Below are 18,796 nucleotides of genomic sequence, written 5' to 3'. Positions count from 1 at the left end.
TTCCCACCTCAAGGACTGTCACATCAACACCCCTCCTTCAAAACGCTGGCACTGTACTCCCCACCTCCAGGACTGTCACATCAACACCCCTCCTTCAGAGTGCAGGCACTGTACGCCCCACCTCCAGGACTGTCACATCAACACCCCTCCTTCAGAGCGCTGGCACTGTACTCCCCACCTCCAGGACTGTCACATCAACACCCCTCCTTCAGAGCACAGGCACTGTCCTTCCCACCACCAGGACTGACACATCAACACCCCTCCTTCAGAATGCAGGCACTGTACTCCCCACCTCCAGGACTGTCACATCAACACCCCTCCTTCAGAATGCAGGCACTGTACTCCCCACCTCCAGGACTGTCACATCAACACCCCTCCTTCAGAGCGCTGGCACTGTACTCCCCACCTCCAGGACTGTCACATCAACACCCCTCCTTCAGAGCACAGGCACTGTCCTTCCCACCACCAGGACTGACACATCAACACTCCTCCTTCATAGTGCAGGCACTGTCCTTCCCACCTCCAGGACTGTCACATCTGCACTCCTTCAGAGTGCAGGCACTGTCCTTCCCACCTCCAGGACTGTCACATCAACACCTCTCCTTCAGAGCGCTGGCACTGTACTTCCCACCTCCAGGACTGTCACATCAACATCCCTCCTTCAGAGCGCTGGCACTGTACTCCCCGCCTCCAGGACTGTCACATCAACATCCCTCCTTCAGAGGGCAGGCACTATACTTCCCACCTCCAGGACTGTCACATCAACACCCCTCCTTCATAACGCTGGCACTGTACTTCCCACCTCCAGGACTGTCACATCAACACCCCTCCTTCAAAACGCTGGCACTGTACTCCCCACCTCCAGGACTGTCACATCAACACCCCTCCTTCAGAGCGCTGGCACTGTACTCCCCACCTCCAGGACTGTCACATCAACACCCCTCCTTCAGAGCATATGCACTGTACTTCCCACCTCCAGGACTGTCACATCAACACCCCTCCTTCAGAGCATATGCACTGTACTTCCCACCTCCAGGACTGTCACATCAATACCCCTCCGTCAGAGCGCTGGCACTGTACTCCCCGCCTCCAGGACTGTCACATCAACACCCCTCCTTCAGAGTGCAGGCACTGTACTCCCCACCTCCAGGATTGTCACACCAACACCCCTCCTTCAGAGTGCAGGCACTGTACTTCCCACCTCCAGGACTGTCACATCAACACCCCTCCTTCAGAGTGCAGGCAGTATACTTCCCACCTCCAGGACTGTCACACCAACACCCCTCCTTCAGAGTACAGACACTGTGCTTCCCACCTCCAGGACTGTCACATCAACACTCCTCCTTCAGAGTGCAGGCACTGTACTCCCCACCTCCAGGACTGTCACACCAACACCCCTCCTTCAGAGTGCAGGCACTGTACTTCCCACCTCCAGGATTGTCACACCAACACCCCTCCTTCAGAGTGCAGGCACTGTACTTCCCACCTCCAGGACTGTCACATCAACACCCCTCCTTCAGAGTGCAGGCACTGTACTTCCCACCTCCAGGATTGTCACACCAACACCCCTCCTTCAGAGTGCAGGCACTGTACTTCCCACCTCCAGGACTGTCACATCAACACCCCTCCTTCAGAGTGCAGGCACTGTACTTCCCTCCTCCAGGATTGTCACACCAACACCCCTCCTTCAGAGTGCAGGCACTGTACTTCCCACCTCCAGGACTGTCACATCAACACCCCTCCTTCAGAGTACAGGCATTGTGCTTCCCACCTCCAGGACTGTCACATCAACACCCCTCCTTCAGAGTGCAGGCACTGTACTTCCCACCTCCAGGACTGTCACATCAACACCCCTCCTTCAGAGTGCAGGCACTGTACTCCCCACCTCCAGGACTCAAGCTAACTGGTTTCCGTGAATCCCTTCATAAATGGAGGAGTCTGATACTGCCCGAAATACTTCAGCATGATAATGATTTTCTTTGTATTTAACAAATAAAAATTTTAATTATACATTGTAAGTTTCGCAAAAGAAATAAATCCTTGTCTTTATCTTTGTAACTGTTGCGGTAATTTGTCGTTAATCACTTGGAAATAAGTCACTCTGTCAGACTTTGTGGGGTTATCCTTGGTAATTTACACTATGCAAATAAATGGTTTAGAGAATCGACAAGTTGATAAATTAAGCACATGTGCAATCCTTGGGTATCTTTACTGATGGACTGATTACATTGATACCAGGCTGAGGGACTGATTACCCCAAATTCCTTCAGATCTTCAACGATTCTTCTCTGTTTTGGACTGATGAAGCCAATGTGGCGAAACATTTCCACAGTAAAGATACCCAAGTGTTGCACATGTCTAATTTATCAATTTATACTGTGTATGATAATTGTACTTATGTGTACCTGTGCCTAAATATACTTATTTGCTTATAATACAAAGCAATTAACTCTTAAATTTTCCTCGACATTAGGTGTTTAATGCATATTATTTGATCTTATGATGGTTAGTGCCATATTTGCAAGGTGAGTTATTATTTATAAAGCAAGGTTGCAGGTTCCTGCAATTTGTGTGGAGGAGAGCGAGCGGGCCGGGCTAGACCCCTAACTCAACAACCAGTTCACTCTAGAACACACTGGTTTGTGAGCCTGCTGGGGGATTTCAACCCCCCCTTCCTCGCTGCTTCCACCCCACCCCTTCCCCTCTTCCGTCTCCCCCCCCCCCCCAACGGCTTCCGCCGTCCTTTACCCTGCCGCCCCTTCCTCGACCCGCTGCTTCCGCCACTACTGCTGTTCCTGCCCATTTAAATGGTTTAACTTTTGTTATATTATGTATGGTTCGATCTCCGGTACGAGTGGAAATATTAGGACGTGTTTCCTAATATTTCCATGTTCATCTAGCAGTAAAATAGGTACCTGGGTGTTAGTCAGCTGGTGTGGGTCGCATCCTGGGGATAAAACTGACCTAATTTGCGATAATAAACTATGCACGATTAGGGTAACTAGTGACATGGTCCTCAGACAAATAGAGAAATTTAAACCTAACATATCCCCATGTCCTGATGAACTGTTTGCAAGGGTTTTAAAGAATGTAAAGAGGAACTTAGTATATTTTTGGCTAATCTTTTCAATATATCACTACAAACTGGCATGGTGCCAGACAAATGGAAAGTGGCAAATGTAATACCCATTTACAAGGCAGGTGACAGGTCTTTAGCTTCGAACTATAGACCAATAAGCCTTACTTCCATAGTTGGTAAATTTATGGAATCAATAATTGCCGAAGCAATTCGTAGCCATCTTGAAAGGCATAAATTGATTAATGAATCTCAGCATGGTTTTACAAAGGGGCGTTCCTGTCTTAGGAATTTACTAACTTTCTTCACTAAGGTATCTGAGGAGGAAGATCATGGTATTGAATATGATATTGTGTATATGGACTTCAGTAAGGCTTTCGATAGAGTTCCACATCAGAGACTGTTGAGAAACTTAAGGCACACGGCATAGGAGAAATTTTTTCCTGGGTAGAGGTATGGTTGACAAATAGGCAGCAGAGAGTTTGCATAAATGGGGAGAAATCAGAATGAGGGCACGTCACAAGCGGTGTTCCACAGGGGTCAGTGTTGGGCCCCTTGTTGTTCACAATCTACATAAACGACATAGATTAGGGAATAAATAGCGACCGACCTCAGCAAGTTTGCAGATGACACCAGAATAGGCCGTCCAATTCATTCTAATGAGGACATTAGAGCACTCCAGGATGATTTGAATAGACTGATGCAATGGTCGGAGAAGTGGCAGATGCAGTTTAATATAGACAAATGCAAAGTTCTAAATGTTGGACAGGAAAATAACCATGCCACATAAACTAAATAATGTAGATCTTAATATTACGAATTGCGAAAAGGATTTGGAAGTTCTGGTTAGCAGTAATCTGAAACCAAGACAGTGCATAAGTGTTCGCAATAAAGCTAACAGAATCATTGGCTTCATAGCAAGAAGTATAAATAATAGAAGTCCCTAGGTTGTTCTTCAACTCTATATATTTTTGGTTAGGCCTCATTTAGATTTTGGCCACCGTATTACAGAATAGATATAAATGCACTGGAAAACGTACAAAGGAGAATGACAAAGTTGATCCCATACACCAACCACCCACCCTACACCACCACCCACATACTGCAAACTTGGTTCGTATAAATACATCTTGCATATTACTGGCACCAGCAAGAGAAAGGTAAAGTGGAAATCAGTTTTCTTCTGTGGCATACAGAGTGTAGTAGAATACAGACAGGATGTCAGCACAGCATATCTGTGGGACATGTAAAAAAATCCTTGGAAGGAAATCCAGAATCACATGCAATCTATGCTCTTCCAAACACCATATCTCTTGTACTAGACTAAATACAGCCTCAAAAAATGACCTCGAACTAGCAAGGTGCTTCTGGTTGTGCAATAAAGATGTAGAACTTTGGGCAGGTATCAGAAAGGTACTAAGGAGAGTAATAAATGATAAAAATAATCAAGAAAACAAGGATGACCTCTTGGATAGTCTACCAAAAATATATAAAACATGGGAGCAAGAGATAGTGTATCAAAAAATGCAGAATGTCCATACCACAACAGATGACTCTAAACTATCTAGTCACCCACATGGTGCTAAGCCAGACCCATCCCCCAGTCATAGCACTAAGACCCACAGTGCTGGTGCTGGCCCAGGCTCCCTCAGTCATAGCACTAATACCCACAGTGCTGGTGCTGGCCCAGGCCCAGCCGCTGGCCCAGGCTCAGCCCCCAGCCCCAGTGCTGACCCAGACCCAGCCCCCAGCCTTACTGCCAGCCCAGACTCTCCTAGGGACACTACCAAAACCACCACAAAAACAGTAAATATACAACCATCTAAAACCGTAAATATACAACCATCATTGCACAAGACCGTGGCCCACAGTACAGATGTTGGAGAGGAGTCTCCTCCTTCCTCTACTGGGGAAAGTAGATGGAATCCAGGACGGGGTGGCCCTGGCTTGGATACTGAGGATTATAGTGCAGTCCCAGAACCTGCAGAAATTGACAACACACCTCCCAACAATTCTCAACCAAAGGTGAATTTGTGCAAATATTATGCTTGGGGCATCTGTAAGCATGGAATAACAGGGGAAAAAAATGGGACATGCAACTTTGAGCATCCCAAAAAATGTAGCGACCTCCTGTCTAAAGGAGTGTGTCGTTCTTCTTCCTGTACTTTCTTTCACCCAAAAATGTGCCACTCCTCGGTCCTCCAGAAGTAGTGTTACAACATCGACTGCCCTGCATACCATCTAAAAGGGACCAGGAGGCACAGACCCCACAAGACAAACAATAGTAGCTACGACAACCCAACTCCAGGTGATTTTTTAGTGGCAGGAAACGGAAAAAGAAAATGGAAGGAAATAACAAAAATAGTCCACCACCTTGGAGCCTTGTTGGACTGGAGGCACAGCCAGTGGCCACCCATGGCCCTCCAGAATTACAACTACTGATGCCAATAACAAAATCCCCCCAACAAACACAGAATACAATCTCGTTCATATTTGCTAATATACAGGGCCTTAAGCCATCCACCAACAACAAAATACCTTTTATCAGTGGACTTCTAGAGGAATCTAATGCAATATTTACAGCCTTCACAGAGACTCACACAAAAGATCACTTTGACAGTGAAATATGGATAAGTGGTTACAACCTTTTTAGATGCGACAGAAAAAACAGGCAACAAGGGGGGGTTGGCCTGTATGTCAAAGAGTCCCTTATCTGCACGGAGTTGCTGAACACCACAAATGAGGTAGTTGACGTTCTATCAATAATGATCGAGAACCAAAACCTAGTCATTGTGGTTGTATACAAGCCACCAGATGCAACCTCACAACAGTTCAAGGAACAGCTACTGAAAATTGATTACTGTTTGGAAAACCTTCAGGCTCCATCCCCAAACATCTTACTGCTTGGTGATTTCAACCTAAGGCATACAAAATGGAAGAATGTAGCAAATAATGTTATAGCTGAAACAATCCCCGGAGGTAGCACAGATGAAAGGTCACACACACGAGCTACTAAGTCTCTGCGAAAAACACACCTTAAGCCAGCAGATAGTGGAGCCAACAAGACTAGAAAACACACTTGACCTTATCTTCACAAATAATGAGGACCTGATAAGAGACATAATAATATCAAAAACAACTAATTTCGATCACAACCTAATCGAAGTCCAGACGTACATGCATAGGGGTCCTGATCAGCAGAATGCATGTACCTGTGAAGGTGTCTTCACAATATACAACTTCAACAACAAGAACATCAACTGGGACCAGGTAAGCCATGTCCTAAACGAAACATGTTGGGAAGATATCTTAAATGACATGGATCCAAACCAGTGCCTTGAAAGGATCAACTTCCTGGCAGCCGAAGCATGTTCTAGGCATATTCCCCTAAGAAAGAAGAGCAGGAGTAAACTGGAAAAAGAAAGACCTTCCCTCTTCAGAAGACGACGAAGAGTCACTGAGCTCCTCAGGAGTGCTAGAATATCTGATACACGAAAGGAGGCGCTGACCAGGGAAGTGGAAACTATCGAACTTAAGTTAAATGACTCTTACAGGAACCAGGAGAGGCAGGAGGAGCTTAAAGCTATTAGTGAAATTGAAAGAAATTCAAAATTTTTCTTTTCATATGCCAAAAACAAGGCAAATACCACATCTAGTATCGGGCCCTTACTCAGACAGGATGGGACTTACACAGATGACAAGGAAATGAGTGAAATATTAAAATCCCAGTACGACTCTGTGTTTAGTGAACCACTAATCGGTCTGAGGATCGACGACCCAGATGATTTCTTCATGAATGAGCCTCAAAACTCCATAAATGTATGCCAGATTTCCGACATTACCCTAACTCCGATAGATTTAGAAAAAGCCATTGACAACATGCCTATACACTCAGCCCCGGGCCCAGACTCGTGGAACTCTGTTTTCATTAAGAACTGCAAGAAACCCCTCTCGCGTGCCCTAAGTACACTATGGAGGAGGAGCTTGGACATGGGTGAAATTCCACAGTCACTTAAAACAACGGATATAGCCCCACTCCATAACGGTGGCAGCAAAGCATTAGCTAAGAACTATAGACCAATAGCTCTGACGTCCCACATCATAAAAATCTTTGAAAGAGTGCTAAGAAGCAGGATTGCAAATCACCTGGATTCCCAAAATCTGCACAATCCAGGGCAACATGAGTTCAGGGCAGGTCGCTCCTGCCTCTCACAAATACTGGATCACTATGACATGGCCTTGGATGCACTGGAAGAAAATCAGAATGCAGATGTAATATACACAGACTTTGCAAAAGCATTTGACAAATGCGATCATGGTGTAATAGCCCATAAAATACGTGCTAAAGGAATAACTGGGAAAGTGGGGAGATGGATCTTCAACTTCCTAACAAATCGAACACAAAGAGTAGTGGTCAACAGAGTTAAATCGGAGGCTGCCATAGTGAAGAGCTCTGTTCCACAAGGCACAGTACTCGCCCCCATCTTATTCCTTATCCTCATATCAGACATAGACAGATATATACACCACAGCACCGTATCATCCTTTGCGGATGACACTAGGATCTGCATGAGGCTGTCATCTGCTGAGGACGCGGTTAACCTCCAAGAAGATATAAACAAAGTTTTCCAGTGGGAAACGGTAAACAATATGATGGTCAATGAGGACAAATTCCAACTACTCCGTTATGGAAAACTGGAGGAGATAATAACTAGAACAGAGTATACTACTGACTCCGGCCATTGAATAGAGCGGAAAAATAATGTAAGGGACCTGGGAGTAGTAATGTCTGAGGATCTCACTTTCAAAAATCACAACAGTGCCACGATCGCACGTGCAAAGAAAATGATAGGATGGATAATGAGAACTTTCAAAACGAGAGATGCCAAGCCAATGATGATCCTTTTCAAATCACTTGTTCTCTCTAGGCTGGAATACTGCTGTACATTAACATCTCCATTCAAAGCAGGTGAAATCGCAGATCTAGAGTGTACAGGGATCCTTCATTGCACGTATAAGTTCTGTCAAGCACCTTAACTACTGGGAACGCTTGGAAGCACTTGACTTGTACTCGTTGGAACGCAGGAGGGTGAGATATATCATAATCTACACTTGGAAAATCTTGGAAGGAATGGTCCCAAATCTGCACACAGAAATCACTCCCTACGAAAGTAAAAGACTGGGCAGGCGATGCAAAATGCCCCCAATAAAAAGTAGGGGCGCCATTGGTACACTAAGGGAAAACACCATAAGTGTCCGGGGCCCAAAACTGTTCAACAGCCTCCCATCAAGCATTAGGGGAATTGCCAATAAGCCCTTGGCTGCCTTCAAGAGAGAGCTGGACAGATACCTAAAGTCAGTGCCGGATCAGCCGGGCTGTGGCTCGTACGTTGGACTGCGTGCGGCCAGCAGTAACAGCCTAGTTGATCAGGCCCTGATCCATCAGGAGGCCTGGTCATGGACCGGGCCGCGGGGGCGTTGATCCCCGGAATAACCTCCAGGTAACCTCCAGGTATATCAGAAATCTTCCCTATGAGGATAGACCGAGGACCCTGAATCTGCACTCTCTAGAAAGGCGTAGAATTAGGGATGATATGATTGAGGTGTATAAATAGAAAACGAATTAATAAAGGGGATGTAAATAGCGTGCTAAAAATATCTAACATAGACAGGAATCAAATTCAGATTTAGGAAGGATATAGGAAAGCACTGGTTTGGTAATAGAGTTGTGGATGAGTGGAACTAACTCCCGAGTACTGTCATAGAAGCTAAGACGTTGTGTAGTTTTAAAAATAGGTTGGATAAATACATGAGTGGGTGTAGGTGGGTGCGAGTTGGACCTAACTAGCTTGTGCTACAGGTCGGATGCCGTGCTCCTCCCTTGACCCCCATCCCCCACCGTCCTTGAAGGGATCAGTGAGTACAGAATGACGTAAGTATTATAGCCTTCAGTGAGTGATGACGCGAGTGGGGGCCTCCATATTGCCACGTCATCTCTTCCTCAGTGAATGACATTTTCAGAGTCAAGGTCATCTGGCGAGACTCTCCTCTCATTACTCCCAACATATTATTAAAGATTTCATGACAAAGCTTTTCATGAACTTTTGTGACACTGTTGTTAAACAGATACAGGAGAGATAAACGAATGAGTATTTTAGTACTTCTCCATTCTTGTTCCTTCAAGAGAGGTACCTAGGTGCCTCGACACCGGTAATGGCTCTTCATCCAAAGAACTGGAATTACCCTCTATTTCCTTGTATTACATCTAATTACCTCCCACTATCCTAAGCGCTGTATGAGCCTTATACGTTTGTCGCTTGCCACTAAATATATGCGCCTGTTAAATAAACTCACAATGAGGGTGTGAAGTGTAGTACAGCCCCTAGGAAAGACAGGCTTGAGTTGAGCACGTTAACAAAGAACTCTGAAAGGGGTTCAGGCTTTTTAACAAGCTTTAAATATACTGGAAATCACCAACAGATTCCTGTCTGCAAGATCCTGCAAATCATCTTTCATCAGTCAGTTCGTGGCTGCTTAAGGACTGGAAGCTGCAAGCACCAACAATCTGGAACCTAGAACCTACACCCGCATTATACTACGCCAGTTTCTTGAAGTGGTACTCAACATCTATTTCTTAGCACTTTCAGTTTTTTAAAATCCCATATTATGCATTTTAAGTTAATTAATGTTACATTAGTTTGAATTAGAATAAGTTACACAAACACGATTTTAATATATATATATATATATATATATATATATATATATATATATATATATATATATATATATATATATATATAAAACTAGATATTTTGTCTTAAATAGCAACGCTCTTGCCGAATAAGGCAAGAGAACATTTGTGAGTGCATGTGTGCAATAATTTCGCAAAAATAATTTTGAACGTAACGAAAAAAATATACATTTCATTGTGTTTGATTATTATTAAATTATTGTAAGCTTATCTAAAACATATTTAGTTGGATTATGCTAAATTAAATTGAGCTTGTTATAATAGGGTTAGGTAAGTTTCTAAGATTCTTTTGGTACAAAATTGATAATTTTTACATTAACATAAATGAAAAAAAAATATATCTTTAAACTTTATTTTTTATATTAACACGTCGGCCGTTTCCCACCAAGGCAGGGTGACCCGAAAAAGAAAAGCTTTCATCATTCACTCACTGTCTTGCCAGAGGGATGCATACACCGCAGTTATAAAACTGCAACATTAACACCTCTCCTTCAGAGTGCTGGCACTGTGCTTCCATCTCCAGGAATCAAGTCCTGCCTGCCGGTTTCCCTGAATCCCTTCATAAATGCTACCTTGCTTACACTCCAACAGCACTTCAAGTCTTAAAAACCATTTGTCTCCATTCGCTCCAGTCTAACACGCTCATGCACGCTTGCTGGAAGTCCAAGCCCCTCGCACACAAAACCTCCTTTACCCCCTCCTTCCAACTTTTCCTAGGCCGACTCCTAACCCCGCCTTCCCTCCACTACAGATTTATACACTCTCGAATTCATTCTATTTCGTTCCATCCTCTCTACATGTCAAAACCATCTCAGTAACCCTCCTCAACCCTCTGGATAATAATTTTGGTAATCCCACACCTCTTCCTAATCTCCAAACTACGAATTCTCTGCATTATATTCACACCACACATTGCCCTCAGACATGACATATTCACTGCCTCCAGCCTTCTTGTTGCAACATTCTCAACCCATGCCTCACACCCATACAAGAGCATTGGTATAACTATACTCTCATACATTCCCCTCTTTGCTTTCATGGATTAAGTTCTTTGTCTTCACAGACTCCTCGGTGCACCACTCACCTTTTTCCCCTCGTCAATTCTATGATTCACCTCATCCTTCATAGACCCATCTGCTGACACGTCCACTCCCAAATATCTAAACACATTCACCTCCTCCATACTCTCTCTCCCTCCAATCTGATATTCAGTCTTCCCTTACCTATTTTTTTTTGTTATCCTCATCATCTTGCCTATATGTTTCACTGCAAACACTTGATCTACACACCTCTACCTTTCCTAAAGCCTCCTTGTTCATCTGCTATCCTGCTCTCCTTCTTACTCATAATTCTTTCAATAATAACTCTACCATACATTTTACCAGGTATACTCAACAGATTTATTCCCCTGTAATTTTTACACTCTCTTTTGACCCCTTTGCCTTAATACAAAGGAACTATGCATGCTCTCTGCCAATCCCTAGGTACCTTACCTTCTTCCATACATTTATTAAATAAAAACACTAACCACTCCAGAACTATATCCCCACCTGCTTTTAACATTTCTATCTTTATCTCATCAATCCTAGCTGCTTTACCTCCTTTCATTCTACTCACTGCCCCACACACTTCCCCCACACTCACAACTGGTTCTTCCTCACTCCTACAAGATGTTATTCCTCCTTGCCCTATACACGAAATCACAACTTCCGTCTTCATCAACATTTAACAATTCCTCAAAATATTCCTTCCCTCTTCCCGATACCTCTAACTCTCCATTTAATAAGTCTCCTCTCCTATTTTTTACTAACAAATCCATTCTTCCCCTAGGCTTTCTCAACTTATTAACCTCACTCCAAAACTTTTTCTTATTTTCAACAAAATTTGTTGATAACATCTCACCCACTCTCTCATTTGCTCTCTTTTTTCATTGCTTCACCACTGTTTTAACCTCTCTTTTTCTCTCCATATACTCCTCCCTCCTTGCATCACTTCTACTTTGTAAAAACCTCTCATATGCTAACTTTTTCTCTCTTACTACTCTCTTTACATCATTCCACCAATAGCTCTTCTTCCCTCCCACACCCACTTTCCTGTAACCACTAACTTCTGCTGAACACTTTACCACTATATTCTTAAACTTACCCCATTGCCTGTATTCTCACTAGCACATCTGTCCTCCAACAGTTGTTTATATCTTACTCTAACTGCCTCCTCCTTTAGTTTATAAACCTACACTTCTCTCTTACTTGCTGCTTCTAGTTTCCTTGTATCCCATCTACCTTTTACTCTTTAAACGTATAAGAGAAAATTTTAGAAAGGACTTAATTTTAAATGAGTTCTTGCTAGGTGACATGTATATATATATATTTATATATATATATATATATATATATATATATATATATATATATATATATATATATATATATATATATATATATATATATATATATGTCGTGCCGAATAGGCAGAACTTGCGAGCTTGGCTTAAATAGCAACGCTCATCTTGCCATATAGGACAAGTGAAAATTTGTGTATGCAATAATTTCGCCAAAATCATTCTGAACCTAACGAAAAAAATATATTTCACTGTGTTTGTTTAGTATTAAATTACTGTAAACAAATCTAAAATATATTTAGTTGGGTTAGGCTAAAATAAATTGCTCTTCTTATAATAAGGTTAGGTAAGTTTTCTAAGATTCTTTTGGTGCAAAATTAAAATTTTTTACATTAACATTAATAAAAAAAAATATATCTTTAAACGTATAAGAGAAATTTTTAGAAAGGACTTAATTTTAAATGAGTTCTTGCTAAGTGACCAGTTTTACATATTCGGCACGACAATATATATATATATATATATATATATATATATATATATATATATATATATATATATATATATATATATATATATATATATATATATATATATATATAGGTTCGAATCCTCGGCTATTCTCAGTTTTTATTAATTAAATACCACTCGTTCGTGGTTACAATAATATAATCTTTCTTCTTTCAATAAACCGGCCGTATCCCACCGAGGCAGGGTGACCCAAAAAAGAAAAACGAAAGTTTCTCTTTTTAAATTTAGTAATTTGCACAGGAAAAGCGGTTACCAGCCCCTTGTCCCTGGCATTTTATTTGCCTCTTACAACACGCATGGCTTACGGAAGAAGAATTCTGTTCCACTTCCCCATGAAGATGAGAGGGAATAAACAAGAACAAGAACTAGTAAGAAAGAAGCAAACCCATATATATATATATATATATATATATATATATATATATATATATATATATATATATATATATATATATATATATGTAAAACTGGTCAATTAGCAAGAACTCATTTAAAATTAAGGCCTTTCTAAAATTTTCTCTTATACGTTTAAAGATATATTTTTTTCGTTAACGTTGATATAAAAATTTATAATTTTGCACCAAAAGGAACTTAGAAAACTTACCTAACCTTATTATAACAAGCGCAATTTATTTTAGCCTAACCCAACTAAATATATTTTAGATTTGTTTACAGTAATTTAATACTAAACAAACACAGTGAAATATATTTTTTTCGTTAGGTTCAGAATGATTTTGGCGAGATTATTGCATACACAAATTTTCACTTGTCCTATATGGCAAGATGAACGTTGCTATTTAAGCCAAGATCGCAAATTCTGCCTATTCGGCACGACATATATATATATATATATATATATATATATATATATATATATATATATATATATATATATATATATATATATTCTTGTACATGCATGTGTAGTGTGACCTAAGTGTAAGTGGAAGTAGCAAGACGTACCTAAATATATATAAGAACATAAGAAAGAAGGAACACTGCAACAGGCCTACTGACCCATGCGGAGCAGTTTCATGTCCCCTCTCCAGATTAACCCAATGACCCACCCACCCCGGGTTAGCCCAATGACCCACCCAGTCTGGTCACCTCCAATCAACGAAGGAGCACGGCACCAGACCCAGCAGCACAAGCTAGTCAGGTCCAACTCACACCCACCCACACCCACTCATGTATTTATCTAACCTATTTTTAAAACTACACAACGTTTTAGCCTCAATAACTGTACTCGGGAGTTTGTTCCACTCATCCACAACTCTATTACCAAACCAGTGCTTTCCTATATCCTTCCTGAATCTGAATTTTTCCATCTTGAAACCATTGCTGCGAGTCCTGTCTTGGCTGGAAATTTTCAGCACGCTATTTACATCCCCTTTATTTATTCCTGTTTTCCATTTATACACCTCGATCATATCCCCCCTAATTCTACGCCTTTCGAGAGAGTGCAGATTCAGGGCCTCAGTCTATCCTCATAGGGAAGATTTCTGATACATGGGATCATCTTTGTCATCCTCCTCTGTACGTTTTCCAGAGCATTTATATCCATTCTGTAATACGGTGACCAAAACTGAGCAGCATAGTCTAAATGAGGCCTAACCAAGGATATATAGAGCTGAAGAACAACCTGAGGACTTCTATTATTTATACATCTAGATATGAAGCCAAGAATTCTGTTAGCTTTACTGCGAACACTAATGCACTGTTGTTTTGGTTTTAGATTACTGCTAACCAGAACTCCTAAATCCTTTTCGCAATCAGTAGTATTAAGATCCACATTATTTAGTTTATATGTGGCATGGTTATTTAACTGTCCAACATTTAGAACTTTGCATTTGTCAATATTAAACTGCATCTGCCACTTCTCCGACCATTGCATCAGTCTATTCAAATCATCCTGGAGTGCTCAAGTGCCCTCATTAGAATGAATTGGAAATTTGCTTATGTCGCTATTTATTTCTTCATCTATGTCGTTTATGTAAATTGTGAACAACAACGGGCCCAAAACTGACCCCTGAGGAACACCGCTTGTGACGTGCCCCCATTTTGATTCCTCCCCATTTATGCAAACTCTCTGTTGTCTATTTGTCAGCCATGCCTCTACCCAGGAAAAAAATCTCCTATTCCGTGTACCTTAAGTTTCCTCAGTAGCCTCTGATGTGGAACTCTATCGAAAGCCTTACTGAAGTCCATATACACAATATCATATTCATTACCATGATCTACCTCCTCAAACACCTTAGTGAAAAAAGTTAGTAAATTCGTAAGACAGGAACGCCCCTTTGTAAAGCCGTGTTGAGATTCATTAATCAATCTGTGCCTATCAAGATGGCTACGAATTGCTTCACCAATTATTGATTCCATAAATTTTCCCACTATGGAGATAAGGCTTATTGGTCTATAGTTCGAAGCAAAGGACCTGTCACCTGCCTTGTAAATAGGTATTACATTTGCCATTTTCCACTTATCAGGCACTATGCCAGTTTGTAGTGATATGTTAAAAAGATTAGCCAAAGGTATGCTAAGTTCCTCTTTACATTCCTTTAACACCCTTGCAAACAGTTCATCAGGGCCTGGGGATTTGTTAGCTTTTAGTTTCTCTATTTGTCTGAGGACCATGTCACTAGTTACCGCAGTCATACACAGTTTATTATCCTGTTCTACATAATCTATTATTTCAGGAATATTGCTAGTATTTTCCTGGGTGAAAACTGAGAGGAAGTAGGTATTGAGAATTTCACACATATCCTTATCACTGTCAGTGATCTGACCAGAGTTACTCTTAAGTGGGCCAATCTTGTCCCTAATCTTACTTCTGTATACCTGAAAGAACCCTTTTGGGTTAGTCTTCGAATCCCTTGCGACCTTAGCCTCATAATCCCTTTTTTTATTTTCTTGTACCTTTCTTTATTTCTCTCTTTAATTGAATATATTGATTTTTTAGCTGCCCATCCCTTCTTTTGAAACGCCTATATATGCCTCTCTTTTGACCAGTGAGATGTTTTAATCTATTGTTCATCCATTTGGGATCATTTTTGTTAGATCTAATTTCCCTACTCGGAACAAAAGTTGTCTGGGCAGCTAGAACTATGCTCTGTAAAACGTCATATTGGCAACCAAGATCACCTACCTGACCCATAGTCAGGACATCCCAATTTAGCCCACCCAGGTAATTTTTCAGTCCCATGAAGTCGGCCAAGCGAAAATCTGGGACAGAGATTTGATTGCAGTTATCTGGGTAATTCCATGATATATTGAAACTAAGTGATTTGTGATCACTTTCCCCAAGCTCATCATTAACCTCAAGATTATTAATTAGTGAATCTTTGTTGGCAAGAACCAAGTCAAGCAGATTGTTTCCTCTAGTTGGTTCTGTCACAACCTGTTCTAAAAAGCAATCCTGAACCGTATCAAGAAAGTCACTAGACTCAAGATTTCCTGTCATATTGTTCCAATCAATTTGTCTAAAGTTAAAATCTCCCATTATCACAACATTTTCATATCTAGATGCCTTATGAATTTCGTCCCATAACAGCTTACTGCACTCCCTATCAAGGTTTGGGGCCTATAAATCACACCCAAAATTAATTTGTCACGTCCCTCGAGAAACTGTAGCCAAACAGATTCTGTGTTCGATGTTTCTAATCTTATATCATGTCTAAGACAGCAATTTAAATTTTCTCTGACATACATCGCCACTCCACCACCCTTCCTGTTGACCTTATCAGTGTGGAATAGTTTATAACCCTGTATGTTGCATTCAGAAGGCATTTCTCTATCTTTCAGGTTGAACCAGGTCTCTGTTATACCAATAATATCTATATTATCTGCACTTGCAAGTAATCTTAGCTCATCTATCTTATTTCTTAGACTCCTACTATTTGTATAGTAAACCTTAAGGGAGCTAGTCACTCGTTGCCCTCTACTATCTTTCTTTCTTTGTTGATCAATTGATTTGCCATTACTAGCAACTTTATTTTGAATATTGTCTTTTAAACATATCCCTGAGGTATCCCGGTAATAACTGCTGTTTTTAACCCTAATGCTGCAGCCTGATTGTTTCCCACAAACACCCATACCTCTATAATCTATCAGTTTAAATTCCTAGACAAGTCATCAGTTACCCTCTCAATTGAATTGGCTAATGCAACCACTCCATCCCCAGAGAGATGAACCCCATCCCTTGCATACATATCGGAGAAATGCTAAACACTTCGAGGTCATGTCTGGGAAGTAGGACACAATCCGATTCGATCAAAGAAAGTTGGGACAAGTTCAATTTCTAGATCAAGAGCCCCGACATCAAGGAACATAAACCACAAATATACGAATGAAAAGATATGGTCTTAATACGTCTGTCAACGAGGTGGTCGAGGAAAAAACGGGTGACATTTAAATCTGAGCGTTTCCCGGAGCCGGCATGAGTGTTGATGATCTGGAGAGCTTTTAAGATTTCATTTAAAAAATGGATGGATCAGTAACGTGTTGCTGAGTCGATAGTTGGTGGGTGGGTGAGCCGACGCGTGGATGGCCTAAGGTTGTCTTGGGGGACCGAACCACTTCAAGGAGACCGAACCACCAAGTTTGGTGCGCTTAATAGTGCTCAAATGAAAGAGTACATACCCAGAAGAGTAACATCTAGCAAGGACACGTCAGTTCCAGCTGGAACTGACAAGTAAAGCAGAGTGCAGAGGCAGTTGCAGAAGCTGGAACAACAACCGCATTAGCAGCAGCGGCGGCATCCGTAGTAAAAGCAGCAGCTGCAGCACTGGTAGTAGTAGTGGTAGTAATAATAATAATAATAATAATAATAATAATAATAACAGCAATAATATTAATTTCTACAAGCATCATGTACAAGGTATACAGGCCTACCTGACATCAGTGACATACTACTATATAGAAATCCCCTTGTTATAAGAACGGAACACAGCAACAGGCCTACTGGCCTATGCGAGGCAGGTCCAATTCTCCCACCGGCTTAAGCTCACTGACCTAGTGACCTTAAGCTCACTGACTCATTGACCTAGTGAGGTCAGACACGTCACTTAATACTGTTGAATGGAGCTTGATTCAAGGAATGGAGTTATCCTACCTTCCCTCTGTCATGGATCAAATTTGATTACTAATGCCCGAGGCGCTGTACAGCTCTTCATCAGTGAAGCACCGAGCAGAGCCTCTTGCTACACCAGTAGTTCACTGATGATATCTAGTCATGGGTTATATACACTAAAAATTTACATTGCAGTGTACACGTTTAGTTTAATTTTCTTCAATAAGGATAAAATTAGTCTTGATGTTAGTTTACAAGTGTCTTAATGTTACCTTAATGAATCTTATTCGTGCAGCCGATAGGCTTTAAATCTAACACGCTAACTTGTCAGTAAAACAAAAATTCTCCTAGTTAGTTGAGCACCATTGTGATCGCTTTATGTTGGTGTTTATAGGTGATATATATTGCGCAGGCAGCCAAGTCTTAAGCTATCCTTAAGACCGTGCCACCGTTGACAAAGCCACGGTGACACTAAAATTAAAACTTCGAGTTTTTATCAAGCATCCTCAGTCTTAGGTTCCGTATTTACTTTTTGCATATGAAAAAGTTTCGTGTTTGTGAATTATTACATTAACTATTGTTAATGTATATTATACAGTAGAACCTCTGTATTCGGATGCACCTTTATTCGTAAAATCCAGTATTTGGAAAAAAGTACCGATATTCCCAAATATCACTATTCGGAACGACGCACACTTTTTGAGTTCTTGTGATTTAATTGTTGTGCAAGAAAGGTATAAGATACCGACAATATGAAAGTTAAGACACATGTGCAACATCTGGATATCTTTATTGTAGACGTTTCGCCATCCAGTGGCTTTATCAGTACAGATTCTAGGACATAATTGGAAGACAGTAGAACTATATACAAAAGATGAGGTAATCAGTCCCTCAGCCTTGGAGTTAGTGTTCACAGCATCGTGGTGGAGGAGAATCTGGAGCAAAGGCAAGAAGAGTGACGGTTATGTAGGCTTCAGTGGATAAGGACGTGCAGCAGACGAGGGCATAGTCACTGGTAGGCGGGAT

The 18,796-nt window shown here is 41.3% G+C and overlaps 1 protein-coding gene across 2 annotated transcripts in view; it reads left to right on the top strand.

The window, feature by feature from the left end:
• LOC128685029 (uncharacterized) overlaps positions 1–18,796 on the top strand; it is a 191,121-nt gene that overhangs the window by 81,310 nt on the left and 91,015 nt on the right. The gene's annotated exons all lie outside the window — the stretch shown is intronic.

The sequence above is a fragment of the Cherax quadricarinatus genome, chromosome 5 (assembly GCF_038502225.1).
Source record: "Cherax quadricarinatus isolate ZL_2023a chromosome 5, ASM3850222v1, whole genome shotgun sequence".
Taxonomy (NCBI): Eukaryota; Metazoa; Arthropoda; class Malacostraca; order Decapoda; family Parastacidae; genus Cherax; species Cherax quadricarinatus.
Note: the sequence above shows the minus strand (reverse complement) of the source record. Positions and strands in the feature narration are given on the sequence as shown.